Here is a 12,589-nt window from a genome sequence, read left to right on the forward strand (position 1 = left end):
GACAGGCTTTCTGCTGGCTGAGGCGCCCAGTCCTGCTGCTGAGCTGGCTGAACCTGACTGCAAAGCCAAGGCACGAGACAGGTCAGGGATGATTTGGGAGCACCCTGAGTGACCCAAGGTGCATATTAATGAGATGCAAATGAGCCTCTGCTGGTGGGCTGCAGGCCAAGTCCCTGTGTTCAACATTCAAACCCCCTGGGTTCTGTCCACATACACCGATTTTTCTTAGCCAAGGTAACTGCTCCACCCAGCCATCAGCAGAGACAAAACTCAACAGAGTGGCTGGGCCCGTCTATGTTCTCATCTTCAAAGCTGGCCGGTGGATTGAACCGGCGATTCTCACCATTAGGAATTCCCTGAGGGGATGAGGGTGAAGGTTAAAAATATACATATTCCCAGCCCCACCCCAGACCTACTGAATCAAAATCCTTAGGGGTGGGGCTCCGACTTAGATGTTTAACAAGTTCCCTGGGTGATTTTGGTGTGACTGGTGTTCGGGATCTGCTGAACAAGGGAACATCTCTTTCTTTAGAATCTTATGCTCTACCATGCCTCCTTTCAGAGCTGATATCCCAAATGTGGCCTGATCCTACGCCCCAGTGGAGAGGGGAAGGAGGACGTCAGGAAAAGGCTGCAGTCTTTAGAAAGTGTTTAGGCTGGAAAAAAAAGTGTTTAGGCTGGAGAAGTGATTCTCAAATGTCACTGTGTTAAAAATCACAGTCTCATCCTCAGTAAGTCTGATTCAGGAGGGCTGCCGTGGGACTCAAAGTGGGAGTCACATTTCCTCTGTAGGTGGTCTGCTGACTGTTGGTGGGGGAACACTGGCCCTCCAGCAAAGTGGACACGTTACTGCTAAAGTCAAACAGAAAAGCAGATGAGAGAGGGAAAGCAACAGATCTGAGTTTTATGATTAGCTGTATCCCCTGGAAGTCTCTGAGCCTGCACATGTCACTGACTGCACATGCTTCTGTTCACCAGCATCTTCAATCCCAGAGGCAGCTGTTCATCTTCCTGAGGTCTTTCTATCTCCTAGAGACCGAAGCCTGGGGAGCCATGCTCTACTTGTAATGAGTAGAACTTAACCTGAAAATAAGAGAGTTCCTTCTGCATATCCACATCTCATGACCTAGCAGTTCCACTCCTAGGTCAACAGAAGTGTGAACATGTGTTCACCAAAAGATTAATCACTACTTATAGCAGCACCAAATTAGAAACAATCCAAACGTCTATCAAGAGCAGAATGGATTTCATTATGGTCATATAATGGAATACTATACGGCAAAGAAAATGAACTATTGTTCTAGGTGACAATAGAGATGAATCCCATTCACATAATATGGGGCAAAAGAAGCCATATATTAAATTACATACTGTGCTAGTCCATGTTTATAAAGTTTAAAAACAGGCAAAACAAATCTATAGATTTGATGGATTAGATTAAGAAAGAGTCACTCTAATGTGGGAGGAAAGTGGTGAATGACCTGAAAGGGTACAAAGACTTTGGGAGGCCGAGGCAGGTGGATCACGAGGTCAAGAGATTGAGACCATCCTGGTCAACATGGTGAAACCCTGTCTCTACTAAAAATACAAAAATTCGCTGGGCATGGTGTCGCGAGCCTGTAGTCCTAGCTACTCGGGAGGCTGAGGCAGGAGAATTGCTTGAGCCCAGGAAGCGGAGGTTGCAGTGAGCCGAGATTGCGCCATTGCACTCCAGCCTGGGTAACAAGAGCGAGACTCTGTCTCAAAAAAAAAAAAAAGAGGTTCTTCCGGCTGCCTTCCTCCTCTCTTCCTTTCTCCACCATCGTGGTGTGTGCTTTACTCCATTTCTCGCCTTGTCTTCTCACAAGACTTTCAGGATTAAGCAATTCCTGGCCAAGAAACAAAAGCAAAATCGCCCCATTCCTCAGTGGATTCGGATGAAAACTGGTAATAAAATCAGGTGCAACTCCAAAAGGAGACATTGGAGAAGAACCAAGCTGGGTCTATAAGAAATTACACATGCGATGGCACACATGTTTATGCTGTCTGAAGGTCACAATCGTGTTACCAAATCAAGCTGAAAAATGTCACCGCTATCTACAGAAGTTTGAACAATTTCCTCTCTGGATCTGTTACGAAGGCATTAGTTAGTACAACCCACAGTGCTTCCATTATTCATGTTAAAAAAAAAAAAAAGAAAGGGTACAAAGAGAATTTCTGGAATAATAGTAATATTTTACTTATTAATCTGGGAGCTGGTTAGCTTCTGGAAAATTCATTAAGCTGTACACTTATGATGTGTACTTTTCTGTATGCTTATTATACTTCATTAAAAAGGTTTTTTTAGGGGCCAGGTGTAGTGACTTGTGCCAGTAATCCCAGCACTTTGGGAGGCCAAGGCGGGTGGATCACTTGAGGTCAGGATTTCAAGACAAGCCTGGCCAACATGGTGAAACCCTGTCTCTACTAAAAATACAAAAATTATCTGGGTGTGGTGACACACACATGTAATCCCAGCTACTTGGGAGGCCGAGGCACAAGAATCACTTGAGCCTGGAAGGCAGAGGTTGCAGTGAGCTGAGATTGCACCACTACACTCCAGCCTGGGCGACGGAGCAAGACTCTGTCTCAAAAAAAAAAAGGTTTTTTTAAACACTAGTAAAGGACTTCAAAGAAGACTTTAATTAAAAAATAAGAAGACATTAAAATAATAAAAGCATTTGGACTACCTGCAAATTGCATGGGCTTTCACGGCTATGGGATCTTGGACCCTTCCCACCCCAGGAACCAGGAAGGAGATAGTTCTCAGAAACCAAGAATCACAGGAACCATGCCAGGGCATACCAGGGCTGTGGAAAACCGACACCTCAACGGTTCCCTTTACCCTCCCCTACCTGGCCTGCCCTCACAGAACCTCAAGGACAATGGCAAGCCCACTTTCCATGGGGTTCCCAGGCTTAGCAGGGTTTCAGCTCATCGGGGTTTACTTCCTGCGGCATTTTTCTGTTCTTGGAGCAGTATTCTGCTCCATTTTCTTATTTAGTTCCTTCAAAGACCCTATGAAAGGAGCAAGGATTATTTCCATTTTATAGGTAGGGAAGTCGAGGCCAGGAGATGGGGGCTCAAAGGACCTGTCCAAGGTCATACCGCTAGCAAGTGGCCCAGTCAAGACTCAAACTCAAAATTTCAGATGCCAGATTCAGCATTCCCCTGGCTCCACCACATACGGGCTCTGCCCAGTAACAGTAATGTTGATTATAGCACCTCGCACTTAGTGAGCTCTTATGCTGTGGTTGTCTTAGAGCCTCTCAGCAACCCACAAAGGCAGGTACTATCCTTTCATCTCCATTTTACAAATGAAAAAATTGAGGGTCAGAAAAGCCAAGTGCCTTGTCCAAGGTCAGTGGCCAGTCAGTGTGGAGCATGGATTGGAACAAATGATCTATCTGACTCGGGTCCAAACTCTGAACTGCTAGACCCAGGGCTACCAAGCCCAGTAGACCTCACCTCGAGCCCCCTTGGAGCTTATAAAAATATAGATTCCTTAAATGAAAGTTGCCAGGAATTTAAGTATAAAAAATATATAGATTCCCTGCCTTCACCCTCACACTCCTCCATCTAAGTTTGTAGACTTAGGATGGGGCTAAGTAATTTGTATTTTTAAAAAAACAGTCTCAGATATTTGGAAAGCTTGCCTCTAAATTAGGCTGTCACTGAAATATGACAGTAAAAATGAAATAATTTAAGGTAAAGTGTAATTTAGCAACTTCCAAATTAACTCCCTGGACCTCTGTAATAATTGGAGTTCTCCTAACAATAGTACATAGCCCCTAAATAAGGAGCAACATGGCCATCCTCAGAGGCATTGAGAATAGTCTGGCCATCTGGATAAGAGTCACTAAGCAGTGGCCAGTGACTAGCAAGGGGCACCAGGGGGATCTCGGGGGGCTGAGAATGTCTGCTTTTTGCTCCAGTTACTGGTTAGCCACCATTTGAGTTCACTTTATAAAAATTTATCAGCTGTGGCCAGGCATGGTGGCTCATGCCTGTAATCCAAGCACTTTGTGAGGCTGAGGCAGGTGGATCACTTAAGGTCAGGAGTTCGAGACCAGCCTGACCAACATGGTGATACCCTATCTCTACTAAAAATACCAAATTAGCCAGGCATGATGGCACATGCCTGTAATCCCAGCTACTGGGGAATCTGAGGCAGGAAAATTACTTGAATCCAGGAGGTGGAGGTTGCAATGAACCAAGATCACATGATTGCACTCCAGGCTGGGCAACAGAGCAAGATTCCATTCCAAGAAAAAAAAATTTTCGGCCGGGTGCTGTGACTCATGCCTGTAATCCTAACACTTTGGGAGGCCAAGGTGGGTGGATCACCTGAGGTCAGGAGTTCAAGACCAGCCTGGCCATCATGGTGAAACCTCATCTTTAAAAAAAAAAAAAAAAAAAAAATTCAGCTGTAACTTACAATTTGTGCACTCTGTTTTTGAATTTGTCAGACACTACCAGGACAGAGTAGAGAGTGTACCAGGGATCCAAAAGGGTTCTGTAATGTACACACTAACAGTTGAGATTCTAGGAATTTTTCAAGATGTTATGATCCTCTGAGCCAATTCCCAAGACTTCAGGAGCCCCTAAATCTATAATAGTAACTAACATTTAGAGAGTTCTTAGCTTGTTCTGACTACGCTAAACACTCTACACGCATCAACTCTCAGCAGCTCTGTACGGTAGATAGCATTATACAACTCTCAGAAACGTGCAATCATGTGTTAAGGTAACAGAGATGGAAAGTGTTAAGGCCAGGACTGGAACTCGAGCACCCTGGCTCCAGAGCTCATGTGCCATACTGATACCAATCTCTACCGCTCCCTCAGGCTAAGCTTCCAAGTGTCCAAAAGGAGACGTTTTGCACCATTGAGCCTCGCATTTGTTGGGAAGATCCTGAGGGGAGAGGATGCTGCAGGGATAGGCAGCAGCTCTGACACTGGACACGTGAGCACATGCAGGCCAACACGTGCACACATGCTGACATTACTGCACCACTGGCGTGTTTCATCCTGCTTGGCTTGTGCCCAGGCCAACTGCTGCGGGCACTGGAGCCAAATGGGAACCAGAGAATTCTCTGTGAGCTCCCTGCCCCCAGCCAGTGGAAGGATAGATGGCATTTTCCTGCTGCCTCAGGGGGTCTTGCAGGGGCTGCCCAGGAACGGAAAAGGGGGCAAGGGAGGATCTCTCTCTTCTGCAGACTCCAAACTGGCAAATGCTTATTACGTTGCCGCTTTCAGGAAGAGATGGATTTTGGAAGATAATTTGTTAATCAATGGGTAGTGGTGGAATATCAGGCACTATGATCAACCAAGGGGGAAAACCCAGGAGATCTTAGCCTTCTAATCTGACTCCTTTCCTTAAATTAGCGTCCCACCTCTCAGGCAGATAGATCTACCCAGCCAAAGCACTCTACTTAAACTCCTTTAACAGTCCCCCAACATTTATAAAATGAAAGCCATGCTCCTGAAATTACTTTCTTAAGTCCTTCTACTTTAAAGAAATATATGGAAATATTTGCAGGTGCATTTATATATCTGGGACTTTGCTTCAAGATAATCTGATAGGGGAAGAGTTGGTGGAGGTATAGAGGAAACATAATTGTTGACCAGGCACAGTGGCTCAGGCCGGGTGCGGTACCTCACGCTTGTAATCCCAGCACTTGGGGAGGTCAAGACAGGCAGATTACTTGAGGTCAGAAGTTGGAGACCAGCCTGGGCAACATGGTGAAACCCCATCTCTACTAAAAATACAAAAACTAGGTGGGTATGATGTCACATGCCTGTAGTCCCAGCTACTTGGGAGGCTGAGGCACAAGAATCACTTGAACCCAGGAGTGCATGTTGCAGCATGTCACTGCTCTCCAAACTGGGCAACAGAGCAAGACTCCATCTCAAAAAAAAAAAAATCCAAAACCTCCACAAAATAAACATAATTGTTGAAGCTGGGTGATAGGGCTTCTGTACACCATTCTGTTTACTTTTGTGTATGTATATAATTTTCCTTCAATAGTATATTACATATAAGTGACATTTTTTTTTTTGAAGAGGCCATGCTCCTTGGCCTGACACACACACAAAAGATCACCTTCAATGATCTGGCCCAACCTATCTCTCAGATCATGTCTCCAGATGATCCCCACCCAGTTTATAGGTTCCTGCACACATCTGCTGTTTTAACTGCTGTGCCTTTGCATATGTTATTTTCCCTCTGTTAAATGCCTTTCCCACTTTTCTTTCCTTATTTAACTCTCATTCAGCCTTTAAAACTGATGATGTCCAGTGCCAACTCCTCCAAGAACTTCATTGAATCTATAACCCAGCTACTGTCACTCCTCTGGGTCCCCATGCCAGCCTGAGTTTGCATGTGTTTTACTACCTACCTCGAGGTATTAAACCACCCATTTATGGCCCTGCCTTCACCAACTGTGAGTCTCTGGGGGCCTGACACATTGTGAGTGCTCATTAAGTGTCTATTAAGGTAACAGAACCGTGTGACTTGCAGGGATTAACTTTTCTGAGTCTATTCATCATCTCCACACTGAAAACAATGACAACAACAAGAAGCAGTATAAGGTGATGTGGGCAGCTGTGCAGAGTAGGAGAGAAGGGGTTTGTGAAAGGGAATTGTGAAATTCTCAATGACTTAGCCCCTCTATTCGCAGGTCTAACCTGATAACCTGCGCATAGAGGGGTTGAGTCATTGAGAATTCGCTTTTCACTGTTTAAGTCCCATGCTCACAAATAGCTCACTGTTGAGTGCATGCCAACCCAGGCAAACTGGCTATGTGACTTTAGGCAAATAGTTCAAAAGCTATGGTTCCATCTATAAAATGAGAGCAATGATTCTTCAAGGGAGACTTCAGAGAATTCCCAAGGGTTCTTCCAGTTGTACAGTACAGCTATATGCTGACTCACTGGCAATAGTGATGGAGTGATGTGTGTGTGTGTGTGTGTGTGTATGTGTGTTTTGGTGTATGTTGAGACAGGGGTCTGATTGATGACGTTTTTGTTCCCTGGAGGGCAGTTCACAATCTAGAGATCAACCTCATTGCTGATCCCACATTGCCTCCGGAGGATGTGGGAGCCATTCACCGGCCTTCAAGACTGACCTGTCACTCACATAAAAAACAGGAACACTTCCTGAACTGGGCAAGGCAGAATGAGACAGAGGCAAGTCAAAGATCTGCATGGTGGTCTGGCTTTCCCCACTGCTGTGTGACCTCAGTCAAGTTACCAGACTTCCCTGGTGAGGCCTCACCATTACCATCTGTCTGACTCAATGATCTCTAAGGGCCCTTCCACTCGACTGTATCTATGACTGGGTTGGGGCTAATACTTAGTCCTCCAGTAAGCAGCAGTTCTCATCTATGAGTTCAAAATGAAGATTCATTCATTCATTCGGCAGATAGGCAATGAGCTTTTTTTATGTGCCGGGCACTGTGCTGGATCCAGGCGCCAGAGCAGTAAGCAAGACAGACCCATGGCTTATCTTAGTAGGAGAGCCAATATTTAAAAAAATGACACAAATAATCAATAATTATAGTTGTGATCAGTCTTAGGAAGGAACACTTCAAGGTGCTGTGAGATGATACCCACTCCGGGAGGAGGAGAGAAGAATCCATTCTTTGATGAGTGTGAACATAATAAAGAAGGCCCCAGGCATTTCCTGCATTCCCTTCCACGCACCCCCTCATTTCTCACATCAATTCTCTGTGGAAAGAACTATGATGATTCCCATTTTTCAAATGAGGAGCCTGAGTTTTTTAGAGAAGTTGAGACCTAGGTCACAAGGCTAATAACCAGGAGTTGGACCCACACTTTACTTTGTAAACTTGTGTATAAACCTCCATCATAAATGTGAGTATTAGTATTATTAGTCCTAGAAATACTAGTATTGAGGTTCTGAGCTAGCTCAGTTTGCATTCTAGGGGCCCAGGGATCATAGGAGGCTTTTAGAGGTCATGTCCATTGCCTCCTAAAATGAATCCAAAAGACAGGGTTCATCTAGGGGATGCAGGAAGGTCCCCAACCATACCAACTCCATCTTCCCCTAGACACACACAGGCTGTCTCTAAGGCTTAGTGCCTGCCTGACAGCCTCTCCCACCTGGTCTTTCCTGGCCAGCACCAGCACAGTGCCACAGCCTGTCACAGAGCATCTGGAAGGAGAACTTCCAGGCCAAGGTAAGTTCAGTCGCACTTAGGGCAGAGTATGCAGGGAGCTGAGCATTGGGCTAGCTGACATCATGGATTCAGCATCTTCCTGCAAGAAGTCTAACATGTACTCTATGGGGAGCCCTGGGGGATAACCCTAGTTTGCCTCTTACATGGACATGGAACATTAAGTCTCTTAAGGTTCCTCATCAGCAAGATGGAGACAATCACTCCTGCTCTGTCTACCCAACAGAATAGATTCAGAAGGGATCTTGGCTGGGTGTGGTGGCTCACGCCTGTAATCCCAGAACTTTAGGGGCCAAGGTGGAAGGATTGCTTGAGCCTGAGAGTTCAAGACCAACCTGGGCAACATAGTGAGACCCCAACTCTACAAAAAAACAATTTTTTAAAAAAATTAGCCAGATGTGGTGGTGTGTGTCTGTGGTCCTAGCTACTCAGGAGGGTGAGGTGGGAGGATCGTTTGGGCCCAGGAGGTGGAAGCTGTAGTAAGCCATGATAATGCCACTGCACTCCAGCCTGGGTAACAGAGAGAGACCCTGTCTCAAAATAAATAAATATTTAATAAATAAATTAAGGGAGAAGGGGATCTTAAACAAACATCCAACTGCCTTTTTTTTATATGTTGAGACACAGGCCCAGAGAGGTAGGAAACGGTCCTAGGCCACACAGCCTGTGAGTCACAGAGATATGATTAGTGAAATTCTCTTCTCACTCTGCCCCACTGCCTGGATTTGAAACCTCAAAAATTCCAAAAGACATGCTCAGCATAGTCCCCAGAACACAGGAAGCAGTCAATGAGCATAAGCTGTAATAACCCTCAGTAGAGTCCCGTAAGCAAGGCAGGTTCACCTGTCCAGTCTCTGCTCCCCACCTGGAAAACAGGGCTGAAGGACTAGAAACACCTACCTCCTAGCCTGTTCCTCTACCTTCTCCTCTCCCCTGAGTCCAGGCACCAGGCCCAGATTGAGGCTGGGCACAGAGGCGGCCTTTCTGAGCCCTTGGCAAACCTCTGCACTGCCTCATTGCTCCCCATGCTGCGACAAATGGCACTGCACCCGCTCTGAGAACTGAACTCTAGCCCAGTGGCTCTGCTCAGCGTTCCACTTTGGCTCTCCTGCCTCCGGAGATATGCCTCAGATTTCTGCTTTCCCCAAGACAGGGGAACAGGGCTGTTCCCACCCCAACAACTCCAGCGCTGCCTTGGTGCCACTCAGACTCACAGCCTTTCACAGTTCTTAGAGACTATGCATGTCCCCCCATTCTATGGTCAGGGAAGCTGAGGTTCTAATCTCAGCAGCTGCAGGAGAGCCAGGGCTGGGAGACTATCTGACTCTCCCTTAGCCACCAGGTAGCTTTGTCTGTGATAAGATTCCTGTGCCCACCTGGACACACACAAGAAATCGGTGCCTCTCAATTCCTGGTGCCAGCACTTCCCCATAAAACTGCAGAGGAAATCTCCCCCATGTCCTCTTAAAGGCTTATCTCCAGAAAGCTCAAGTGGGGGATTTGATTCTTCCAGGACAAGAACCCAACTTCCCACATGTGCAAACATGACCTTCCTCCTCCACAAGATCACAGTCCCAGCTTTGTCCATTTCTGGGCCCCGATCCCCAGCCGTGGGCTGGCTTCCTCACTGGCTTCTTTCAGTGTACCTGGATGATCCAGTCCCAGATGTCCCTGTCCTCCCTCTCTGTGCCTGCTCCAGCCATCTCCTGGTTCCTTCTCTACCTTCCAGAAGCCCCCAACTCCAGCCCGCTTTGGAACCAGATTCAAGAATGGATTAACTTTGCCACCCCCTCCCGCATCTTCCCATCCTCCAGCAGTTCTTACCTGTGCCCTTCAGGTAGGGGAGGGTGCCCCAGAGCGGGCTGCTGGGCTGGCGCCCCACTCACGAGGGCCAGGCTGACAAGCTCCTGAGGGAGGTGCAGAGACTCGGAGCAGGAAGGCACGCAGCCCCGTAGCTGGAGAGGCTGCTGAGAAAGTTGGAGTAGGTGTGTCCCAGCCCAGGAGGAGGAGGAGGAAAAAGGAGGTGGGAGAATTGAGGCGGATCATCCCCTCCTGCCAGCTCTCCGACTCATGGAGAGGGAGGGAGGAAGCCAACTGGTTTGTGGCCCAGAACTCACGGTGGGGAATCGAGTCATGGAAAATGACGGCTGGAAAGGAGCTGAGAAATCAGGCCCATCTCCACCTCCCTTCTCAGTTTCACTGAGGGATAAACTGAGGCCCTGGACAGGTAATACTGTCCCAGGTCACACAGAGACCACGAGGCAACTGGAAAAGGTCACTTGGCTCTCAGAACAGTGTTCTCTCCACTCTTGCACGCTCCAGATCTGAGACTAACAACTACAGCCCTTCTTCCCCAAGGCTTTGGAGCCGACCAGATCTGGTTCGAAACCCTGGCAGTGCCAGCTACTATCTCAATAAGCTTGGGTGAGTTACCTAGTCTGAGCCTCAGTTTCCTTTTTTAAAAAGATGGGGATAATAATAGCTCCTACATCATAAGGTTGTTATGAGAATTAAATGAGATAAAGGTTGCTAAGAAACCAGTAAGGACTTAGCTGAGAAAGTCCCCCATAAAAGGTAATTCTCATTCTTATTGTTTTCAGCTGTGACTTCCCCATTCCCGACTTAACCTCTCTAAGTTTGGGCTCCCCCATCTATAAAATGGGGGTAACAAGAATACCTGCTTCATAAGGTTGTACAGATTAATGAGACCGATCGTGTGTGCAGCACAAAGCATGGTGCGTGACGGCTCACTGGGGTGCAGGATGCCTTGGCTTTAACGCATTTTATGAGGTGCCTCTCTGTTCCGCCTCCCCAGGTGATTCCACTGTGTTGAGAACCAGTGTTTAAAAGAAGGGGAGAAGAGTTACACAAGAATTAGCTCTCCTGTCCCCTGCTGCCTCTTTTTTAGTTATAGGACACATTTGTTTGCTTGTTTTGTGTGTTCATACACAGGTGAGGCCCCATGTCCACCTTTTCCCAGACACCGTACTGGGCCCCGGAAACACAGAGGTAAATGAAATAGTTCCTGCCCCACAGAGCTGAAAACAACTCTGCAACCATTCAGTCCAATCCCCAGCCTCCCCCCAGATCTTAAAGCCCCTCTCCAACATTCCTGGCAAGTAAGTGAGCCTTTGCTTGCATGCCTTTAATTACAAGGGCTTATCACCCTCCCAGCAATCAGTTTGAACTCTTAGCGATTCTAGTTGATGTTCAGCTGAGCAGCCACCCTTCCACCCGGTTAATAAATAAAAATTATTCATATCGTTGTTAATGTTATTTTTATAAGCTATGTGTCCCAAGGCAAATGACTTAAATTTGCTGTCTCTGTCTCCACATTTATTAAATGGGGTCACAGCCGCACTGGGACCACTCAGAGCAGATCTGTTTCTCCTGCCATGTGACAAAACTGAGGCCTGGTACTATGGCTAGGACTTGGGTGTCCAGACATTTAAGCTGGACCCTATGGATTAGCGAAACCATGAAGGTTCTAGTTTTGTTTCTTATACAGGAGCAATGGGGCTTTTTGCTATTTCCTGGCTCTCAGTGCGAGTTCATTCATGCAGCTGCTGCAGCCACCGTGAGTCGTGCCTTCAGGAACCTGTCACCAGCATCCAGAATGACCACAGGCATCAAGCAGGCTGCTATGGTGTGTTGCTCAAGGTGTCCAGAGGGAATCCCCACCAGCAGGATTCTCTGCGGCTTCCCTCCTACAGGCTGCCTCTGCCCCGGATGAGAGACCCAGAGAGTTGCAGCATCAGGGGAGCTACTGTGATCGACTCCCAGGTAGCCTGTGATCAAGGCTAACCTGAGCAATTATCCACTTGGCTGATTGCCACCCAAGTCTCCAAGTTTGGTCCGATTAGGCATTAACCAGAGGGAGAGTGGCAGGGCAGCCCCACAGGCCCTTTGATTAGTCATGTGCAGAGTGGCAGGCGACTGTCTTCCCTCGGGGGCCCTCACTGGGGCCAAGGCTGGGCTCCAGCCTGTCCAGTACAGGGACTATCTGCAGCCTGTTGGAGGAGGGGGAGATAGGTATCGGGATATATTGCAGAGCCTCGTAAGGCTGCCAGCATCCACCCTCTTCTCCCCTGTTCCTTTACCACTCTCCTGACCCACTCCTGGTCCTTCTTCCTCCTGGCCCCAGGACCTTTCTGATGGGTCTTCAGGCCTCCAGACTCCTGTGCACCAGGGAAATTGACTTCTAGTGCCCTCCAAGCATGCTCAGAAACTTCTCATTCCCTGATATCCAAAATTCTCTTTCTTCCTGCTGAAATTGTACCTTTCTGTCTTAGTATAGCTCATCTTCCACTCCCCTTTGTGAGCACAACCTGACCAAGCCCCTGACCTGAGCAAGAAGCAATAACAATAATA

The 12,589-nt window shown here is 47.3% G+C and overlaps 1 protein-coding gene across 4 annotated transcripts in view; it reads right to left on the reverse strand.

Annotated features, from left to right (window-relative positions):
* The window catches only part of FAT2 (FAT atypical cadherin 2), an 89,484-nt gene extending 79,292 nt beyond the window's left edge, over nt 1–10,192 (reverse strand). For all 4 annotated transcript variants that reach the window (XR_010338793.1, XM_012471557.2, XM_012470883.2 and 1 more), the window contains exon 1: nt 10,043–10,192. The gene's annotated coding sequence lies outside the window, so the exon portion shown is untranslated. The remainder of the gene's footprint in view (nt 1–10,042) is intronic.
* Between the last annotated feature and the right edge of the window lie 2,397 nt (nt 10,193–12,589).

The sequence above is a fragment of the Aotus nancymaae genome, unplaced genomic scaffold, assembly GCF_030222135.1.
Source record: "Aotus nancymaae isolate 86718 unplaced genomic scaffold, 86718_ANA_hifiasm-v0.15.2.pri h1tg000064l_1, whole genome shotgun sequence".
Taxonomy (NCBI): domain Eukaryota; kingdom Metazoa; phylum Chordata; class Mammalia; order Primates; family Aotidae; genus Aotus; species Aotus nancymaae.